This window comes from Hoplias malabaricus, chromosome 6 (assembly GCF_029633855.1).
Source record: "Hoplias malabaricus isolate fHopMal1 chromosome 6, fHopMal1.hap1, whole genome shotgun sequence".
In the NCBI taxonomy this organism is placed as follows: domain Eukaryota; kingdom Metazoa; phylum Chordata; class Actinopteri; order Characiformes; family Erythrinidae; genus Hoplias; species Hoplias malabaricus.
Window position 1 is genome coordinate 51,393,034 of NC_089805.1, and position 21,432 is coordinate 51,414,465.

Genomic DNA, 21,432 nt, shown 5'->3' on the forward strand with positions numbered 1-21,432 from the left:
AGGTAGAAATCTAAATAAAATCACTATTTTTTTAAATATGATGTTCAATGTATTTTAGTCTTTTTAAGGTTTTAGGGGTTATTTGAAGTGGTCATTTATTTGGTCTAATTTAAACTGCAGTTTAAGGTGGAATTTGGATCCAAGATGGTGGCGCGTGCATACGCAGCAGCTTCTCTCTCTCTTTTTTGTTAAATGTTACTGCATCTTGGAGAGTAACGTAATTTCAATCCTTTGTATGTCCTGTACATATGCAGAATTGTCAATAAAACTCTTGACTTGACTTTTATTTAAGGTGGACTTGACATTTATTTAAGGTGGTAGTCAAAATATATTTTTGCCATATTTGAATGTTTTAAGGCTTATTTGAAGTGTTTATTTATTTAATGGGGTGGTCTAAATAAAACAGCAATTTAAGTAGAATTTTTTGAAGGTGGATTTTTTTTTTATGTGGTGTTTAAAATATATTGGCCGACTCATGGTTTTAATGTTTATTTGAAATGGAAGTCTAAATATAATGAGTATATTTTTTAATGTGGAATTTTTATTAAGGTTGCAGTCAAAGTATTTTGGCTTTTTAAAGTCTTTTTAGAGACAAAGTCTTTTTAAGCTGGTGGCATTTTAAAAGCAGTATTGGACAGATTATTCTACAAATTTAACCTCATAGCTGTTAAGCAGCATATAAGCTAATGTTGCAATGATGTTAGCAATACATGTTTAAATTTGGGATTGTTAACCCTTTCATAACCCAAAACAAATTTTAATAAAATAAAGAAAAATGTAGAACATGATGTAAATTGGATGAAAGTTTGAATGTGTGTTTATTTTCTTAATTTTTAATACGTTAATTTGCCTCTGATTCAGATTTTTGCATAAGATAAATAGCAACCAAGAAGAAATTGATCTGCATTTTAAAATGTAAATTTAAAAATGGACATTTGGACCAAAGTGTACCCATTGTTTGTTAATTTTGCTTGTGACTGAATAGACAGAGCTAGCCCATGACTCGTAAGATATTGTCTGTCTTGTGTTTCCTGAATGCCCAGGACCTGAGAATGTGTTTGGACTTGAAAGTCATGAGATTGAAAAATCAAACATGAAACTGTGTGTTGAACTTAGAAACATCTGTTACTTTTCCTTTTTGTATGTATAGGGTCCTGGAGGCTTGAACTGTTCTGGAAGTCTTGTCTAAGAAAACAGTTACTGCCATTTCCAGGCTTCACAGACGACACTCAAGAAAGCAGTAAAGCTGCTTTCTGTCTTTCTCAGAGGCTCGGTTGGGTATATAACCATTCTTTTCTAGCTCCTGGGACAACGCGGAGCCCATGTGTCTTTGTGTTCTCCTTGCAAAAGGGTAGTAAAAAAGTGGGGGAGGTAACAGTAACTGCCGGAGTGGGGGTGGGTATGTGAAGAATGACAATAGGGTGATTACGTCATGGAGAAGCACCCAATCAGAGCCATTCAAAATCCAAGTTATCTGCATATCTCCCAGACTGCACCTGGAGAAACTGCAGCTAAACCAAATAAAATGTTGATAATTGTATGTCTAGTTTAGCATATCAATTTAGGATGACTATGTTTAAAGATATCTCTACTCACAGAAGTGGTTTTATATAAGATATTTGAAAACTATTCTAGATGTAAAACATAGCCTAGTGTCCGTGCTATATATCTGGGTGGTAGGGAATGCTTGTTCGTGCTTGCTACGGCAGCACATATACTAAAATTGGAACGATACAGAGAAGATTAGCATGGCCCCTGCGCAAGGATGACACGCAAAATCGTGAAGCGTTCCTCATTTAACTTTTTGGCCTGAAATCACCTAAGTATCACTTATTTCCCTCTCACCATTATATGCTTAGAAAACTGCCTTGAGCTTTCAAATAACCTTTTTCTTCAGTTGCACTTAGTTCACATAATAAAAGGTGGAACTGTTGTATTTTGTATGCTGTATAAAGTATTCAGAGCATAAGATGGACTACAGTTTGTAACTGTAGAACCACAAAGTTCTCCTGTATGGTCTGTGTAGCTGAGATAATGGACAGTGAGTGTAGTAAAGGTGGAGAAAGAAGTGGTCATAATGTTATGGCTAATTGGTGTGTGTGTGTGTTGGGGGAGGTGTGTAATTGAGAGAAGAGGGGCTGTGTGTGTGCTGTGTCTGACTCGGTGGCAGTTAAAGTGTGACTGTGACATCATCAATGGCAGTTAAGATTTGAATCTCATCATTCCACACATTTGTTTCTATGGGGGATTTTTTATTTTTAAGTGCTATTTGAGTGAGTGCAAGTTTAGTCATTCTCTGTTTGAGAGGTTTAAAATGACTGGGCGAGTAGTAGTTCAGTCATTTTATGTTATTTATGGGGTTTAAAATGGCTGGGTGAGTGATAGTATAGTCATTCTCTTGTTTATAGGGTTGAAAATGGCTGGGTTGAGTCATTCTCTGTTGTTTATGGGGTTAAAAATGAGTGGGCAAGTGCAAGTTTAGTCATTCTCTGTTTGTTGGGTTTAAAATGAATGGATGAGTGCTAGTTTAGATATTTTCTGTTGTTTACAGTTAAAAAGTAATGTATGAGGGCAAGTACAGTCATTTTTTCTTATTTGGTTTTAAACACTCACAGGTCAATATACAGACAGTGTTTCTGAACTACAGTGTTTGTTACCTCATGACTGATGTCACCGAGGGTCTAGATGAATTTATTATTTTCTTTTTTGGTACATCTTTTTAAGCTCATGTTAGTGACACACACTTTCAGGTCTAGCATAGTGGGGACCCCTTCTAGGGAGACACTCCTACTAAAGCAGTACACTCAAGTCAATATACACACAGCGTTTCTGAACTACAGTGTACGTTACCTCAAGACTGATTTCAATGAGGTTCTAGTTTGAATTTGTCATTCTTTTCTGATACATCTCTTTAAGCTTATGTTAGTGACACACACTTTCAGGTCTAGCATAGTGGGGACCCCTTCTAGGGAGGCACTCCTTCTAAAGCAGTACACTAAAAGGTCAATATACAGACATTTCTGAACTACAGTGTACGTTACCTCATTATTGATGTCACTGAATGTCTAGATAGATTTGTTTATTATTTTCTTCACTGATGAAGCATTTTAAGCTTATATTAGTGACACACACTGTCAGGTATAGCATAGTGGGGTCCCCTTCTATGAAGTTAGGGTTAGGGTTCCAGGTAGGTTCTGGACCTACCGCAACCCTGAATTGGATAAGCGGTTACAGATAACAAATGAATGAACTTTCTATGTAGTGATCATTTAGTTGAGGTGGAAGCCTAAATAAAATGTCTGATTTTTTTTTAAGGTGGAATGTTTTTTTTTTTTTTTTTTTTTTTTTTTTTTTTTTTTAAGGTGGCCTGCAAAATATAATGGGAGACTTTCTAAGCTGGAATTTATTAAATATGTCACTTTCTATGAAGTTAGGGTTAGGGTTAGGGTTCCAGGTCGGCTCTGGACGCACCACGACCCTGAATTAGATAAGCGGTTACAGATAATGAATGAACTTTCTATGAAGTGATCATTTAGTTGAGGTGGAAGCCTAAATAAAATGTCTGATTTTTTTAAGGTGGAGTGTTTTTTGTTTGTCTTTTTTTTTTTTTTTTTTTTTTTTTAAGGTGGCCTGCAAAATGGGAGACGTTTTAATGTGTTATCTTTAAATGTGACATTTTCAATGAATTTGTCATTTACTTAAGGTAGAAATCTAAATAAAATCACTATTTTTTTAAATATGATGTTCAATGTATTTTAGTCTTTTTAAGGTTTTAGGGGTTATTTGAAGTGGTCATTTATTTGGTCTAATTTAAACTGCAGTTTAAGGTGGAATTTGGATACAAGATGGTGGCGCGTGCATACGCAGCAGCTTCTCTCTCTCTTTTTTGTTAAATGTTACTGCATTTTAGTCTATTTTTTTGTTAAATGTTACTGCAGAGTAACGTAATTTCAATCCTTTGTATGTCCTGTACATATGCAGAATTCACAATAAAACTCTTGACTTGACTTTTATTTAAGGTGGACTTGACTCTTATTTAAGGTGGCAGTCAAAATATATTTTTGCCATATTTGAATGTTTTAAGGCTTATTTGAAGTGTTTATTTATTTAATGGGGTGGTCTAAATAAAACAGCAATTTAAGTAGAATTTTTTGAAGGTGGATTTTTTTTTATGTGGTGTTTAAAATATATTGGCCGACTCATGGTTTTAATGTTTATTTGAAATGGAAGTCTAAATATAATGAGTATATTTTTTAATGTGGAATTTTTATTAAGGTTGCAGTCAAAGTATTTTGGCTTTTTAAAGTCTTTTTAGAGACAAAGTCTTTTTAAGCTGGTGGCATTTTAAAAGCAGTAATGGACAGATTATTCTACAAATTTAACCTCATAGCTGTTAAGCAGCATATAAGCTAATGTTGCAATGATGTTAGCAATACATGTTTAAATTTGGGATTGTTAACCCTTTCATAACCCAAAACAAATTTTAATAAAATAAAGAAAAATGTAGAACATGATGTAAATTGGATGAAAGTTTGAATGTGTGTTTATTTTCTTAATTTTTAATACGTTAATTTGCCTCTGATTCAGATTTTTGCATAAGATAAATAGCAACCAAGAAGAAATTGATCTGCATTTTAAAATGTAAATTTAAAAATGGACATTTGGACCAAAGTGTACCCATTGTTTGTTAATTTTGCTTGTGACTGAATAGACAGAGCTAGCCCATGACTCGTAAGATATTGTCTGTCTTGTGTTTCCTGAATGCCCAGGACCTGAGAATGTGTTTGGACTTGAAAGTCATGAGATTGAAAAATCAAACATGAAACTGTGTGTTGAACTTAGAAACATCTGTTACTTTTCCTTTTTGTATGTATAGGGTCCTGGAGGCTTGAACTGTTCTGGAAGTCTTATCTAAGAAAACAGTTACTGCCATTTCCAGGCTTCACAGACGACACTCAAGAAAGCAGTAAAGCTGCTTTCTGTCTTTCTCAGAGGCTCGGTTTGCATGGCCCCTGCGCAAGGATGACACGCAAAATCGTGAAGCGTTCCTCATTTAACTTTTTGGCCTGAAATCACCTAAGTATCACTTATTTCCCTCTCACCATTATATGCTTAGAAAACTGCCTTGAGCTTTCAAATAACCTTTTTCTTCAGTTGCACTTAGTTCACATAATAAAAGGTGGAACTGTTGTATTTTGTATGCTGTATAAAGTATTCAGAGCATAAGATGGACTACAGTTTGTAACTGTAGAACCACAAAGTTCTCCTGTATGGTCTGTGTAGCTGAGATAATGGACAGTGAGTGTAGTAAAGGTGGAGAAAGAAGTGGTCATAATGTTATGGCTAATTGGTGTGTGTGTGTGTTGGGGGAGGTGTGTAATTGAGAGAAGAGGGGCTGTGTGTGTGCTGTGTCTGACTCGGTGGCAGTTAAAGTGTGACTGTGACATCATCAATGGCAGTTAAGATTTGAATCTCATCATTCCACACATTTGTTTCTATGGGGGATTTTTTATTTTTAAGTGCTATTTGAGTGAGTGCAAGTTTAGTCATTCTCTGTTTGAGAGGTTTAAAATGACTGGGCGAGTAGTAGTTCAGTCATTTTATGTTATTTATGGGGTTTAAAATGGCTGGGTGAGTGATAGTATAGTCATTCTCTTGTTTATAGGGTTAAAACTGGCTGGGTGACTGCTAGTTTAGTAATTCTCTTTTGTTTATGGGGTCTTAAATGACTGGGTGAGTGCTAGTTTATTCATTCCCTGTGAGGTTTAAAATGACTGGGTTGAGTCATTCTCTGTTGTTTACAGAGTTAAAAAGTAATGTATGAGGGCAAGTACAGTCATTCTTATTTGGTTTTAAACGACTGGATGAGTGCTACTTTAGTCATTGTATGTTTATGGGGTTTTAAATGACAGGGTGAGTGCTGGTTCAGTAATCTGAAGAGTGAGTAAGAGTGAGTGCTAGTTTATTAAATGATTGTGGGTTTTAGAATGATGGGATAAGCTCTAGTTTAGTAATTCTCTGTTTTTTAATGAGTTTAAAAATGACTGGATGAGTGCTAGTTTAGTCATACTTTGTTTGGTATTGGGTTTAAAATATTGCTAGTTTAGTCATTTTCTGGTGTTAGTAGGGGTTAAAATGACAAGGTGAGTGCTAGTTTAGTAATTCTCTTTTAATAGGGTTTAAATGACTGGGTGAGTGTTGGTTCAGTCATTTTCTGATGTTTATGGGGTTTAAAAATGACCGGACGTATGCTAGTTTAGTGATTTTTTGTTTGTGGGGATTAAAATGACTGAATGTGTGCTAGTTTAGTCATACTCTGTTGTTCAAGGGGTTTAAAATAGCTGGATGACAGGTAGTTTAGTCATTCTCTGTTGTTCATGGGGTTTAAAATAGCTGGATGACAGGTAGTTTAGTCATTCTCTGTTGTTCAAGGGGTTAAAAATAGCTGGATGACAGGTAGTTTAGTCATTCTCTGTTGTTCAAGGGGTTAAAAATAGCTGGATGACAGGTAGTTTAGTCATTCTCTGTTGTTCAAGGGGTTAAAAATAGCTGGATGACAGCTAGTTTAGTCATTCTCTGTTGTTTGTGGGGTTTAAAACGGCCGGATGAGTGCTAGTTTAGTCATACTCTGTTTTGAATTGGATTTAAAATGACTGGGTGAGTGCTAATTCAGTAATTCTCTGTTTGTGGGGTTTAAAATTACATTAGATTTGTTCAGTCATTCTGTCTTGTTCATGGGGTTTTAAATGACTGAGTGAGTGCAAGTTTAGTCATTCTCTGTTGTTCATGGGATTTAAAAAGACTGGATGTGTACAAGTATAGTCACTCTCTTGTTTGTGGGGATTAAAATGGCTGGATGTGTGCTAGTTTAGTCATTCTCTGTTTGTGGAGTTTAAAATAATGGGGTGAGTGCTAGTTCAGTAATTCTCTCTTGTTCATAGTATTTAAATGACTGGATGAGTGCTAGGTTAGTCATTCTCCATTTGTATGGTTTTACATGACTGGGTGAGTGCTAGTTCAGTCATTCTCTCTTGTTCATGGAGTATTTGAATGACTGGATGAGTGCTAGGTTAGTTATTCTCCATTTGTAGGGTTTTAAATGACTGCATGATTGCTAATTCAGTCATTCTCTGTTCGTGGGGTTTAAAATAACTGGGTGAGTTCTAATTTAGTCATGGTTGTTCATGGGGTTTAAAATGGATGGATGAGTGCTAGTTTAGCCATTCTCTTTTTTGAATTGTGTTTAAAATGACTGGATGAGTGCTAATTCAGTCATTCTCTGATTTTGGGGTTAAAAATGACTGGGTGAGTGCTAGGTTAGTCATTCTCTTTAGTTCGTGGGGTTTAAAATGACTGGTAGGTTGGTCATTCTCTGTCTTGAATTGCCTTGTTAGTACAATAGGGTCACAGATCATTTTCTTGAAAAGGAACGGAGGGTAGAATTTATATATAAATAAACCAACATATTTTAAGATGTAGGCCGAAATTGAGCTTCCCCTCCTTGAGAGACCAGCATCCGCCACTGAGCGAGTGGTGAGAGGGGTGAGGGGAAAAAAAAAATTTCATAGGACCATCACTACAACCCACCCCCCCCCCCCCCCCTTCAGCGACATTTACAACCGCTGACTCCAGAAAAAGGCTACCAGCATTTAAATGGACATTACTCACCCTGGACACACTCTGTTTTCCACCCTCCCCTCCAAAAAGAGATTCAAACAATTTAAAGCAAAGACAAACAGGATGAAACACAGCTTCTTTCCACAGGCTGTGAAAGCCATCAACCCATCCACCCCCCCCTTCCCCCCCCCCCCCCCCCCCCCCCACACACACACACACACACACAACTACTGCCAACAACAATCAGTAGAATCAACGGACAACCACACATCCTAATGGACAAGCAATTGCACACGGCACTTTTAAATTAAGCCTGTGTATATCTGTGTTAATACCTCTCAACAATCTGCTATTTTGCACATGTATAGATTTAATATTTTAACTGCTGCCTGAAAGAGGATGCTACAACTGCATTTCGCTGTTTTAACACTGTTCTGAATATTGTTTTCTCAGCGACAATAAAAAAGCTATTTTATTATATTCTAAACAAGTTGTCTAACTTAATTAAAACAAAGTTTATAATATTCAGTAATCAACAAATTAAAAATAAAGTTACAATAACTTGGAAATAGAAAGAGTATAGGAAAATAAATTTTTGGCAGTGATAATCCATCATAAATTAAGGTGGAAACAACAATGTAAAAACAAAAATGTCTAAAAATACTGAAATACTGTATAAAACTATAGATATATTGAACAAGAGAAAACAAAAAAAAAACAGATGCATATCTGCAAAAGGGGTAAAACTGTGGAACAGTTGTGACAAAGAATTAAGAATATGTAAGTAATTTAATAAATTTTAAAAAATAATATTTAAAAATAAGTTGGTAAACACAAACAAAACAGAAATGATCACTATCATTATGTGGAAATATCTGGATTGCTTATTTTGCTTCTTTTGGTTTTTTTTTTCTTTTCTTTTTTCTGTATTACTTAGACAAGGAAGAAAAGGGAAGTTCTAGAAATCTAGGTTGGGGGGGGGGGGGGGGGAGTAGGCAGAATAAACAAAGCTCAGCCTATACCTTTTCGGGCAATACTTGCCTTTTATTTTTTTTTACACATGCCTCGAAGTTTGATCTTTTTGTTGTTCATTTTAATGATTGTCTCCTTTCTTGTTATTTATGTATATTTATTTTGTAAAATCAAAGGTAAATTGCCAGTACAATACAAAATTTAAGGTAGGGTTAGGTAAAGTATACATAAAATGAGAGATTTTATTTTCATGTGGATTTTTTAATGTGGTACATCTAAGCAGTCTTTAAACTGACTTTTTAATGTGGATTTTGTTTTTAGTGTGGCAGTGAAAATGTATTATTTTTTTGAGGTTTTAAGAATTATTTGAAGTGGTCATTTATTTAATGTTGAAGTCTAAATGAAACAATTTTATTTAAGTGGAATTTTTAAAATGTGATGTTTAAAATATATTTGCAATTTCTTTATATTTTTTTATAATTTTTTTATATTTTTTATTGTTTTAAGGCTAATGAATGGATGAACTATTTTATGAAGTGATTATTTAGTTGAGGTGGAAGCCTAAATAAAATGTCAGATTTTTGGTGGAATGTTTTTTTTTTTTTTTTTTTTTTTTTTTTTTTTTTTTTTAAAGGTGGCCTGCAAAATATAATGGGAGACGTTTTAATGTGTTATCTTTAAATGTGACATTTTCAATGAAGTTGTCGTTTACTTAAGGTAGAAATCTAAATAAAATCACTTTTTTTTTTTTTAAATATGATGTTCAACGTTTTTTAGTCTTTTTAAGGTTTTAGGGGTTATTTGAAGTGGTCATTTATTTGGTCTAATTTAAACTGCAGTTTAAGGTGGAATTTGGATCCAAGATGGTGGCGCGTGCATACGCAGCAGCTTCTCTCTCTCTTTTTTGTTAAATGTTACTGCATTTTAGTCTATTTTTTTTGTTAAATGTTACTGCATCTTGAAGAGTAACGTAATTTCAATCCTTTGTATGTCCTGTACATATGCAGAATTGTCAATAAAACTCTTGACTTGACTTTTATTTAAGGTGGACTTGACATTTATTTAAGGTGGTAGTCAAAATATATTTTTGCCATATTTGAATGTTTTAAGGCTTATTTGAAGTGTTTATTTATTTAATGGGGTGGTCTAAATAAAACAGCAATTTAAGTAGAATTTTTTGAAGGTGGATTTTTTTTTTATGTGGTGTTTAAAATATATTGGCCGACTCATGGTTTTAATGTTTATTTGAAATGGAAGTCTAAATATAATGAGTATATTTTTTAATGTGGAATTTTTATTAAGGTTGCAGTCAAAGTATTTTGGCTTTTTAAAGTCTTTTTAGAGACAAAGTCTTTTTAAGCTGGTGGCATTTTAAAAGCAGTATTGGACAGATTATTCTACAAATTTAACCTCATAGCTGTTAAGCAGCATATAAGCTAATGTTGCAATGATGTTAGCAATACATGTTTAAATTTGGGATTGTTAACCCTTTCATAACCCAAAACAAATTTTAATAAAATAAAGAAAAATGTAGAACATGATGTAAATTGGATGAAAGTTTGAATGTGTGTTTATTTTCTTAATTTTTAATACGTTAATTTGCCTCTGATTCAGATTTTTGCATAAGATAAATAGCAACCAAGAAGAAATTGATCTGCATTTTAAAATGTAAATTTAAAAATGGACATTTGGACCAAAGTGTACCCATTGTTTGTTAATTTTGCTTGTGACTGAATAGACAGAGCTAGCCCATGACTCGTAAGATATTGTCTGTCTTGTGTTTCCTGAATGCCCAGGACCTGAGAATGTGTTTGGACTTGAAAGTCATGAGATTGAAAAGTCAAACATGAAACTGTGTGTTGAACTTAGAAACATCTGTTACTTTTCCTTTTTGTATGTATAGGGTCCTGGAGGCTTGAACTGTTCTGGAAGTCTTGTCTAAGAAAACAGTTACTGCCATTTCCAGGCTTCACAGACGACACTCAAGAAAGCAGTAAAGCTGCTTTCTGTCTTTCTCAGAGGCTCGGTTGGGTATATAACCATTCTTTTCTAGCTCCTGGGACAACGCGGAGCCCATGTGTCTTTGTGTTCTCCTTGCAAAAGGGTAGTAAAAAAGTGGGGGAGGTAACAGTAACTGCCGGAGTGGGGGTGGGTATGTGAAGAATGACAATAGGGTGATTACGTCATGGAGAAGCACCCAATCAGAGCCATTCAAAATCCAAGTTATCTGCATATCTCCCAGACTGCACCTGGAGAAACTGCAGCTAAACCAAATAAAATGTTGATAATTTTATGTCTAGTTTAGCATATCAATTTAGGATGACTATGTTTAAAGATATCTCTACTCACAGAAGTGGTTTTATATAAGATATTTGAAAACTATTCTAGATGTAAAACATAGCCTAGTGTCCGTGCTATATATCTGGGTGGTAGGGAATGCTTGTTCGTGCTTGCTACGGCAGCACATATACTAAAATTGGAACGATACAGAGAAGATTAGCATGGCCCCTGCGCAAGGATGACACGCAAAATCGTGAAGCGTTCCTCATTTAACTTTTTGGCCTGAAATCACCTAAGTATCACTTATTTCCCTCTCACCATTATATGCTTAGAAAACTGCCTTGAGCTTTCAAATAACCTTTTTCTTCAGTTGCACTTAGTTCACATAATAAAAGGTGGAACTGTTGTATTTTGTATGCTGTATAAAGTATTCAGAGCATAAGATGGACTACAGTTTGTAACTGTAGAACCACAAAGTTCTCCTGTATGGTCTGTGTAGCTGAGATAATGGACAGTGAGTGTAGTAAAGGTGGAGAAAGAAGTGGTCATAATATTATGGCTAATTGGTGTGTGTGTGTGTTGGGGGAGGTGTGTAATTGAGAGAAGAGGGGCTGTGTGTGTGCTGTGTCTGACTCGGTGGCAGTTAAAGTGTGACTGTGACATCATCAATGGCAGTTAAGATTTGAATCTCATCATTCCACACATTTGTTTCTATGGGGGATTTTTATTTTTAAGTGCTAGTTTATTAAAAACATCAAATCCAACTGATAAATACATTAATTAATTCTCTGTTGTTTATGGGGCTTAAAATGATTGGGTGAGTGCAAGTTTAGTCATTCTCTGTTTGAGAGGTTTAAGATGACTGGGCAAGTGGTAGTTCAGTCATTTTATGTTATTTATGGGGTTTAAAATAACTACGAGTGCTATTATAGTTATTCTCTTGTTCATAGGGTTAAAAATGGCTGGGTGAATGCTAGTTTAGTAATTTGCTCTTGTTTATGAGGTCTTAAATGACTGGATATGTGCTTGTTTACTCATTCTCTGTTGTTCACGGGGTTTAAAATGACTGGGTGAGTGCTAGTTTATTCATTCCCTGTGAGGTTTATAATGACTGGGTTGAGTCATTCTCTGTTTGTTGGGTTTAAAATGAATGGATGAGTGCTAGTTTAGTTATTTTCTGTTTACAGAGTTAAAAAGTAATGTATGAGGGCAAGTACAGTCATTTTTTCTTATGGGGTTTTAAACGACTGGATGAGTGCTACTATAGTCATTGTATGTTTATGGGGTTTTAAATGACAGGGTGAGTGCTGGTTCAGTAATTTGAAGAGTGAGTGCTAATTTAGTAATTCTCTGTTGTTTAATGAGTTTAAAAATGACTGGATTGCTAGTTTAGTCATACTTTGTTTTAGTATTGGGTATAAGATAATGCTAGTTTAGTCATTCTCTGGTGTTAGTAGGGGTTAAAATGACAGGGTGAGTGCTAGTTTAGTAATTTCTTTGTTTGCGGGTTTTAAAATGACAGGGTAAGTGCTAGTTCAGTCATTCTCTGTTGTTTGTGGAGTTTAAAAATGACTGGATGATTGCCGGTTTAGTCATTCTCTGTGGGGTAAAAAATTACTGGGCGAGTGCTAGTTCAGTCATTCTCTGATGTTTATGGGGTTTAAAATGAGTGGATGAGTACAAGTATAGTCATTCTCTTGTTTGTGGGGTTAAAAATGACTGGGTGAGAGCTAGTTCCATTATTCTCTGTTACTTACAGGTTTTAAATGATTGGATGGGTGCTAGTATAGTCATTCTCCTGTTTATAGGGTTTAAAATGACTTGGTGAGTGCTAGATTAGTCATTCACTGCTGTTTGTGGGGTTAAGATGTTTGAGTGAGTGCTAATTCAGTCATTCTCTGTGGGGTTTAAAATGACTGGATGAGCGCTAGTTCACTGATTCTCTGTTCTTAATGGGGTTTAAAAATAACTGGATAAGTGCTGGTTCAGTCATTTTCTGTTTATGTGGTTTTAAATGACTGGGTGAGTGCTAGTTTAGTCATTCACTGTTTGTGGAGTTTAAAATAATGGGGTGAGTGCTAGTTCAGTAATTCTCTGACTGGGTGAGTGCTAGTTCAATTATTCTCTCTTGTTCAAGGGGTTTAAAATAGCTGGATGACAGCTAGTTTAGTCATTCTCTGTTGTTCATGGGTTTAAAATGACTGGATGTATGCTAGTTTATTCATTCACTGTTTGTGGAGTTTAAAATAATGGTGTGAGTGCTACTTCAGTAATTCTCTGTTTGTGGGGTTTAAAATTAGATTAGATTAGTTCAGTCATTCTTTCTTGTTCATGGGGTTTTAAATGACTGGGTGAGTGCTAGTTTAGTCATTCACTGTTTGTGGAGTTTAAAATAATGGGGTGAGTGCTAGTTCAGTAATTCTCTGACTGGGTGAGTGCTAGTTCAATTATTCTCTCTTGTTCAAGGGGTTTAAAATAGCTGGATGACAGCTAGTTTAGTCATTCTCTGTTGTTCATGGGTTTAAAATGACTGGATGTATGCTAGTTTATTCATTCACTGTTTGTGGAGTTTAAAATAATGGTGTGAGTGCTAGTTCAGTAATTCTCTGTTTGTGGGGTTTAAAACGACTGGGTGAGTTCTAGTTTAGTCATTCTCTGTTGTTTATGGGGTTTAAAATGACTGGGTGAATGCTAATTCAGTAATTCTCTGTGGGGTTTAAAATGACTGGCTGAGTGCTAATTCAGTAATTCTCTGTGGGGTTTAAAATGACTGGGCACGTGCTAGTTTAGTCATTCTCTGTTGTCCTTGGGGTTTAAAATGACTGGTTCAATGCTAGGTTGGTCATTCTCTGTTTTGATTTGGATTTAAAATGACTGGGTGAGGGGCAGCACAGTGGCGCAGCAGGTAGTGTCGCAGTCACAAAGCTCCAGGGGCCTTCGGGTACTCCGGTTTCCTCCCACAGTCCAAAAACACACTTTGGTAGGTGGATTGGCGACTCAGAAGTGTCCGTAGGTGTGAGTGAGTGAATGTGTGTGTGTCTGTGTTGCCCTGTGAAGGACTGGCGCCCCCTGCAGGGTGTATTCCCGCCCTGCACGCAGTGATTCCAGGTAGGCTCTGGACCTACCGTGACCCTGAACTGGATAAGCGGTTACAGATAATGAATGAATGACTGGGTGAGTGCTAGTTTAGTCATTCTATGTTGTTCATGGGGTTTAAAATGACTGGTTGAATGATAGGTTGGTCATTCTCTGTTTTGATTTGGGTTTAAAATGACTGGGTGAGTGCTAGTTTAGTCATTCTCTGTTTATGGGGTGTAAAATGAGTTGGTGAGTGCCAATTCAGTAATTCTGTTTGTGTTGTTTAAAATGACTGGATGCGTGCCAATTTAGTTATTCTCCATTTGTAGGTTTTAAAATGTGTTCTAGTTTAGTCATTGTTTATGAGGTTTAGATTTGACTGGGTGAGTGCTAATTAGGTAATTCTTTGTTTGTGGGGTTTAAAATGACTGGGTGAGTGCTAGTTTAGTCGTTCTCCGTGGGTTTTAAAATGACTGGGTGAGTGCTAGTTGAGTCATTCTCTTGTTCATGGGGATTGAATTGACTGGGTGAGTGATAGGTCAGTAATTCTGTTTGTGGGGATTAAATTGACTGGGTGAGTGCTAGTTCAGTCATTCTCTTTTTTTATGGGGTATTTAAATGACTGGATGAGTGCTAGTTTAGTTATTCTCCATTTGTAGGGTTTTAAATGACTGAGTTCGAGTTTAGTCATTGTTGTTTATGTGGTTTAAAATGACTGGGTGAGTGCTAATTAGGTAATTCTGTTTGTATTGGGTTTAAAATGAATGGGTGAGTGGTGGTTTCATCATTCTTTGTTGTTCATGGGGTTTAAAATGACTGGGTGAGTGCTAGATCAGTAATTCTGTTTGTGGGGATTAAATTGACTGGGTGAGTGCTAGTTGTCATTCTCTGTTTTTGGGGTAAAAATGACTGGGTGAGTGCTAATTCAGTAATTCTGTTTGTGGGGATTAAATTGACTGGGTGAGTGGTAGCTTCGTCGTTCTTTGTTGTTAATTGGGTGCTAGTTTAGTCATTCTCGATTTGTGGGGTTTAAAACGACTGGGTGAGTGTTAATTCAGTAATTCTCTGTTTGTGTTGTTTAAAATAACTGGGTGAGTGCTAGTTTAGTCATTATCTTGTTCATGGGGTTTAAAATGACTGGGTGAATGCTAGTTTAGTCATTTTCTGTTGTGTGTGGGGTTAAAAATGACTGGATGACTGCTAATTCAGTAAATATCTGTGGGGTTTAAAATGAATGGGTGAGTGCTAGGTGAGTAATTCTGGTTGTGGGAATTAAATTGACTGGGTGAGTGCTAGTTGAGCCATTCTCTCTTTTTTATGGGGTATTTAAATGACTGGATGAGTGCTAGTTTAGTTATTCTCCATTTGTAGGGTTTAAAATGACTGAGTTCTAGTTTAGTCATTGTTGTTTATGTGGTTTAAAATGACTGGGTGAGTGCTAGGTTGGTCATTCTCTATCTGTGTGGTTTAAAATGACTGGGTGAATGCTAATTCAGTAATTCTCTGTTTATGTCGTTTAAAATGACAGGGTGAGTGCTAGTTCCGTCATTAGCTGTTGTTTTTGGGGTGTAAAAATGATTGCTAGCATGGTAAATTAATAAATTGTAGAGGTTGTTATTATTGTATCATCATACATACACACACACACACACTTTTGTTCTTTTCTCCAGGTGTTGTAAAAGTTCTTTCTGAGCCAAACCAATCTGCATATAAGTAGAACCCACTGAATAATTTTGACTTACAAATATCTAAAACGACACTGAATCTTGATTTGAATTTGAAACCACACTGAACTCAATATGTGCATTATGTCTTTAGTACACATGGTATGTAAGCTGTGAACAGGGTTGAAGACATTATCCCATGAACATAAGGTACATGTTCAGTCATACATTATTTTTATTGTATCGAAATTTGTATTGTATTGAAACACCACTGAATTTTGTGCATTGTTACACCCTATTAAATGTTTGTTTTACATGCATCATAGTGAGCAAAGTTTCACACAATTGTGTGCCTCTGAATGCACAAAGTTGAATAGTTTTGTGGCTTACTTTAAGAGAAAGTACTCCTGCCTGTTCTTGTCATGACTTTTAAGAACAAGATTTTAAAAAGTGAATTCTTCTTTAATGTAGGTTTAATAAATACTGCAATTCATTTTTATTCTATAACTAGGGAGCCAATGTGAAAGATCCGTGAGGAGTCCCAATACTGCATTCACAAATCAGTGTTGAAAAGCTAAATTAAATTAAATGTGCACTGAGCTTTAATCATTAGCATTTACATTGTGTGATCATCAGGGCATTGACTACAGAACTATGGTTCTCTAAACTTTCATACATATTCTGATGAGAATACATCACTTTGGTCAACAGATCTGTGAACATAAAGTAGTCCTTGAAACGGTTTGCGTCACTCAGGTGTATTGGCCTGTAGTGTAAAGCTCAGTAACAAATATTATTTAGATATTATGACAGTAAATGATTAATAGCATGTCATTATTGATGAACCTGTGAAGGGTGAAATTTTGGATATGCCACTTTTTTTTTAAACTGATTGTCAAATGATGGAAGGAAACTGCTGTTTAAACACTTTTTTTCTTTTAAATATATACCAAGCTGTTTTTCCATTCTTACTCATTTAAAATATTTGGACCGCTTCCACACATGTTTTATTAGTCTGTCACCCCAAATTAAAGTTTGATTGTCTCTAATATTGAGTCAAATCAGTGCAAGTCTAAACAGTTTAGAATAAAGCAGCAGGCTACATCAGTGGTCCATCTTGTGTAAAGACTGCAGTTCATTTGTGTGTTTAATTTCAGAAGCATCAGTGCTTTACTGTGTTTGTCCTTTGTAGTCTGCTCTTCTTTCTGGCACAAGTCTTGCATAAACTTGAGTGTCTCTGTCATTGGTACATGTACTCACAGATGGTAACCGTTCATAAAACAAGTACTGTATAAGGATCTTCTATTTTCAGGAACTAGGGGATTTAAGTTCTGATAAGGATAACTGTCATCAGATGAAGAACGTGCACCAGAGTCAGACTCAGACAGTGAATCAGGCAGTGCAGTGGAGCTTGCATTAGAACGTGCAAACAAGAGCCAAGTCGATGAGCAGAAGGTTCCATTCAAGTTCATCGAATCTTGCAGTTTAAAGTTGGTTCCAAAGTATGAAAGCGAAGGCAAGCAGTGTTTGAAGCATGTTTGTATGAAGAAGTGGATTTATTTTGCTATGAGGAGCAGTTGACAGGTGTAGAGTCAGATGATGAACCAGACAGCTCTAGAGAATGGGAGGATATACTGTACTTTCTGAACTAAAGTTCAGGTCAAGCCAAGCTCTGATAATAAACTGTCATCAGAAACTGCAGCATTAGGTAGTGGAACAAATGACTTGGGTTCATCCAGATTAGTAATTGTATCACTGTGACGAGGTCAGTGTATTGGCCCCATCACCAAGACTGTGCAATATATATTAAAGAATGTATGCTGGTATTATTACTTACCTTGTGTTTCAGGTCCTGTTCCTAGGGGTATGGCGGTGAATTTCCTGTCTCTCGTTGTGTGCTAGCCGAAGGGCCCACGGTGAAGTATAGTGAGGAGGGGGCGCTGGATCTGGAACCTGTAAATGGGAAAAAGCAAAAAAGCCGGAATAAGATGTGCCAGGGATATCTGTTAATGGTTATATTGTAGGGTGTAAATATCTTCTTGTAAGTAGCTTTGCCAGAGTTGGGTTAGTCCAGTTAAGAGAGGGGTGGGGCCAAGTTACTTAAAAGAGGGGTATTTGGCTGCGGTAACCAGGGAATGTAGATGGGACTGCGGTATGGACAACTTGGGTCTGTTTAGTCCTAACTTGCTGTTTTTAATTTTTTTCTTTTCTTCTTTGCTACCTCTTATCGTGACGTCATCACGTGTGCAATTTTTGAATAAATTATCACTGAATGGAGTCTGCCTGCCCCTTGCCGAGTGAACCCTCACTTCTTCACCCGTGCCCTCCACACTTCAATTCAAACATCCTTCCACAAACACCTTCAAGGGTAAAGCTATTGGATGTAAGAGGTGCAGCTGGTGAGAGTGATTTGCATGAAGATCAAGATGCATCAGTGACAGGACAGGAGGGTGCTATGGCTGCTGCTGAAATGTCTTCAGTCATCTGTAATTTCTTGTTCTGAAAACAAGAAAACCTTCTGTTACATCTGTGGGAAACCACAGTCAAAAACTTCTCAGCACATGAAAACCCACATGAAGCTGAAGTTGCAGAAGCATCGTATTTTCCAGGGTGCTCAAAAGAACATAAACCATGTACTGGAAAAAAAATTAGGAAGAAGGGCAATTGTCAGCATCATTTTACAGAAAATAAGTGGATTCCTTAAAGTAAAATGTAAACCAAACAGAGCTTGTGATTCAAAACTATTTGTGCACTGCATGAATTGCAAAAGGATGTTTATGCGTAAAGACATGTGGAGACACACAAGACGTTCTTCAAAGCCAGGAATACTAAACAAACAGGAAGAAAGAACCAAGGTTTTGGGTTTGGCAGCTCTGGCAGGGTCCACGTTCTCACAACATATACCCCAAGGAGTTTGGAAGCTCGAGTGCAATTAAGCAAGATAAGGTAGCACACAATTACTTCTATATTCTTTAACTAGTACAGTGTTTCTTCAACAAACATGGGAATGACCCTGCCTGACAGAAGCTCTGAAATTGGGTTCTATTCAGAACCTAGAAGAAGCTGTAAAACCTGCAAACATTTCTAAATGTTATTCAAGCTGTTAAGAATGTCTCAAGCTTGGTGTTTGGTAGCAGGTCCTTTCTTCACCTTAGCCTAGCATTGAAATTGGGGCACACATTACGGAAGGTTTGTGAGATCATTCACAGTAGGGCCTTTATGGCAGAAGATTTAATCAAGTCAACAGAGATCTTCAAAAAGCTGTATACCTTCAAATGGGCAGAGCTAATCTCACACAGCTTTAAGCACATTAAATGAGGCAAAGTTCAACGAGCCATTAACTCATGATGTTCAGCTTCTTCACAAGCACTTGGAGACGCTTGCAAAGACAGCATCTGAAAACCTGAAAAAGATACCCTCACCACAAAGCTATGCTGAGTTTCCCAAATCTACACTTGCAAGAATAAGTGTTTTTAACCGAAGACTTGCTGGAGAGGTGTCAAAAATTCATCTTGATATCTTTCAGGAAAGAGAGAAAATGCTTCTGCATGAACATGATGCAGTTAGTCTTTCAAATTTTGAACAGAAACTAAGCAGCCATTTCAGCAGACTTGAGATCAAAGGAAAATAGGGGGCAAAAGGTCCGTATTCTTCTCACGTCAGACATGGTTGATGCCTCTCTTCGTTAATACAAGGAAGTTATGTGGGGCTCCAGATGCAAACAGCTTCTTGTTTGCCAGACCCAGCTGTCAAAGCCATTAGAGTCCAGGACTGTCTGTGGCTCTCTTCAGTTCAGTGTTGTGCTCACATTCCAGAACACCTCCGATCAACACACTTGTGCAAACATGTGGCCACACACTCACAAATACTCAGTCTCAAAAATAATGAACTGTATCAAGTCGCAGACTTCTGGAGACATGATAAACATGTACACTGATTATAACAGGCTCCCAGAGATGACTACTCAGTTCGGTTAGATATCAAAAATTTAGTTGGCTGTGGAAAAAGTATGTCTCTCCGATCTGCAGGACAAATCACTTGATGAGATTGAAGGTCTGCACCTGTATTATCTTAGTGTTAGAGGTACATTAAACGCTATCAAGATGAAATTGTGAAATGGCTGAGGTATATTGTTGGAGTGGGGCCAAAACCTTTTGCCTTTTTTTGGGTTTTATTTTTTTTTCCATCAGCATTAACTTGACAAGTCGATCGATATACATCCTTAAATGCTTGTAATAAAATCATGTTACACTTGAATTAAAAGTTGGAAGTACAAAGTGTTGAATTCTACAAAGCGGATGACAGCGATGAACCTGATATTGAGGCAGTGGATGATGCCCTTAGTGCCCCAAGGGAAGCCCGGTGAGGTTTTGTTTGTTGTTTGTATGTTTTTTTTTTTTTGTTTTTTTTTTAAAACACACAGCACCACAACTTCTCATTCAATGTTTTATTAAATGTTTATATATCACCTAATTTACACACCTTGAGTTTTTACTTATAAATTTATAAAAAAAAATCAAAATACATTAAGGGTGTAAATGTCTGAAGTGGATATATGCATTAAAAGTATATTAAATAACAATGATTTACCCTTTTTAGGAGGTGACGGCTGTGATGAAACACAAAGGAAAAATGGCTGAATGTCAGCAGTGCAAGGATGCTGAGGAGCCTGTAGAGCAGGAGCAAAATATGAGACTGTCAGAAACTGAGGGATCACATTTAAAAAAAAGAATATTCAGTCTAAATGAGGATTTAATTTAAGGACATGGGCTTCGTTTTTGTCAGAAGGGTGATTATTCACCTGCAGCATGTTAAAGATGTATGTCTTTGTATTAAACTGAAGCTGGAGTTGACCCTAACACACGTGAGTTGCTCATATCCAGAGTTCATTGTTTACAGGTTTAATCGCGTGTCTTTGGAATGCACCAAACTGTCATGTTTGTTTGTGATCAAGTATCAGTAAACCATCTCTGTCCTTATAATACAGTAAAATGGCCTTTTTGTGTATGTTTAAATCAGTGTCCTGGTAAAGCAACTATAATCTTACAAACCACAGTCTTGCAGTAGGCAGGAGATTTTCAGGATGTCCTCATATGCAAGCATGTTGTCAGATTGACATATTAAGGGTTTAGAGCTAGCCTGTTAAGAGCTAGTGATGCAGTGGGGGGTTTGGGTTCTCATGGGCTGGGCTCAGTGAGTAACAGTAGTTGTTAAGGGTCGCTGGTTGCTGATAGGATCATAAGAGGCCACAGCAAACTTAGGGTGTAGCTGTAGGATTGGAACAATGGAAATGATGTGGCTGCTGGTAGGAAGAGAGCGGGGTGGGCCCTATGTGAAGCTCTAATCAACTGGCATAGGATATTTTACATTGTGTATGATTATAATAATTACTTGTGCTTAATAATTATGAAGGTGCTTGCATTTAGCAACACCATCATTAAAATGTAATATACTGTTCCTGTCATGATCAGACTCTTATCAGAATATTATTTCAGTGCTGTGTATTTTTTATTATTTTATTGTTATTATTTAAATAATGCTGTAGATAAAAGCCTTGTTTAAATTGTCTTAGTGATATAAACAAATATAAATGTCAGACCTTTCTGGACAGTGCATGATCATGGAAAGCCTGTTATTGACACAAAGTACAAATCTGAAAACTACACTGAAATGTACTGGAATGATATTCAAACCATGTTTACAGGTTAAAACCTATCATGACAGGAGCTAACAAGATCACATTTGATCTATAATGTTTTTAAGGTTACTAAAAGCACTTATTAACCAGCTATTTTAAATTTCACGAGGGAACAGGGAGTTT

The 21,432-nt window shown here is 36.4% G+C and overlaps 1 long non-coding RNA gene and 2 other non-coding genes across 3 annotated transcripts in view; 2 read left to right on the plus strand and 1 right to left on the minus strand.

Annotated features, from left to right (window-relative positions):
• The window catches only part of LOC136699158 (uncharacterized), a 48,202-nt gene extending 27,922 nt beyond the window's left edge, over positions 1 to 20,280 (minus strand). The window contains exons 1-2 of the long non-coding RNA XR_010803620.1: positions 20,202 to 20,280; positions 17,449 to 17,564 (exon numbers count right to left, since the gene is read on the minus strand). This is a non-coding gene — a long non-coding RNA (uncharacterized lncRNA). The remainder of the gene's footprint in view (positions 1 to 17,448; positions 17,565 to 20,201) is intronic.
• LOC136700553 (U6 spliceosomal RNA) lies at positions 1,694 to 1,800 on the plus strand. The gene has a single exon (XR_010803769.1). It is a non-coding gene; the product is annotated as a U6 spliceosomal RNA (small nuclear RNA).
• LOC136700554 (U6 spliceosomal RNA) lies at positions 11,036 to 11,142 on the plus strand. Its single transcript, XR_010803770.1, has one exon. It is a non-coding gene; the product is annotated as a U6 spliceosomal RNA (small nuclear RNA).
• Positions 20,281 to 21,432: the final 1,152 nt, after the last annotated feature.